Below are 1,297 nucleotides of genomic sequence, written 5' to 3'. Positions count from 1 at the left end.
ATACACAGGGCCTGCAGGGAGCAGTTCTGCCACTTTAATTAGTGCTCAGTAATTTCAATAATGAGTGACGATTCATATGGGCTTTCAGGTTGCTCTCTTGTCAGCCATGAATCAATAGTCTCCTGTTTTCTCCCAGTATCTTCCAAGAGGAAGTTAAACTGGAGAGAGAGAGAGAGAGAGAGAGAGAGAGAGAGAGAGAGAGAGAGAGAGAGAGAGAGAGAGAGAGAGAGAGAGAGAGAGAGAGAGAGAGAGGAGCAGCTCATCTGCCAGATAGTCCGACAGACAATCAGTGATGATAGAGGCAAAGCCTCTTTCCTCAGTTTGTTTGCACGCTACCGGATGAGCAGGCTGGTCATTTAGTACCTCGTTAGGGGCTCAATGTGAAAACAATCTGGCTTTAGTGTGTGTGTGTGTGTGTGTGGGGGGGGGGTATTGAGGCAGGACTCCTCAGGTGTCCTCCCCAGGTGTCTGGTGCTGGTAGCAGACAAGGCTTGTGGTCCTGCTGACAGACTGAGTGCAGCAGAGGAGCTCCCTCAGAGGATGCGAGTACATTGTGGATGTCACCAATTACAACAGGAGCTCTCCACAGTACACTCAGAGGATAGTTTCTGATGTTCCAGTGTATGTCTGTTTCGCTTTGTGTTACAACACTGTGATAACGTACCTCACAAACTAGCCTACAGTCAATTGCATTTTACATGATTTCTGGACCTTGGGATACTATATCATTGAATTAAATGCGGTAGTGTTAAACCCCGAAGCTAAACACTCAACAGTGAAGGATGAATGTGAAGCCGCTCTTTAGCACTCCTACCCAAACGCCATGCGTGGGTGGGAGGTGTCACACTGGTACTGGTTCAGAGGCAGTCACCTCTCGACGTTGCTTTGGGGTGTCTGGGGTCACCTCTGGACGCGAGGGGAGCTGCACACCCTGGATCTGATCATAGTCACACAGTCAGAACGATAGCTGCTTGTTGTCTTCTGTGTAAACGCACACACACACACCCGCTGTGTGGGCCTGGGGTGTTCAGTGGGAGGCTGCAGAGCCACACAGCACAAGGCTGGGATACATTAACACCATCAGATGCCACAACTGTACACACTGAAGGGTTAAACACCCTCTGTTTGTGTGTTTGTGTGTTTGTGTGTGTGTGTTTGTGAGTGTTTGCATCTCCGATGTCAAGACACAACCCACAGATAACAATACTCATTCACTTTTTCTATTATTCTCTCTTCCTCCTCTTCCACCTCCTCCTCCTCTTCCACCTCCTCCTCCTCTTCCACCTCCTCCTCCTCT

The sequence above is a fragment of the Osmerus eperlanus genome, chromosome 12 (assembly GCF_963692335.1).
Source record: "Osmerus eperlanus chromosome 12, fOsmEpe2.1, whole genome shotgun sequence".
Taxonomy (NCBI): domain Eukaryota; kingdom Metazoa; phylum Chordata; class Actinopteri; order Osmeriformes; family Osmeridae; genus Osmerus; species Osmerus eperlanus.
Note: the sequence above shows the minus strand (reverse complement) of the source record.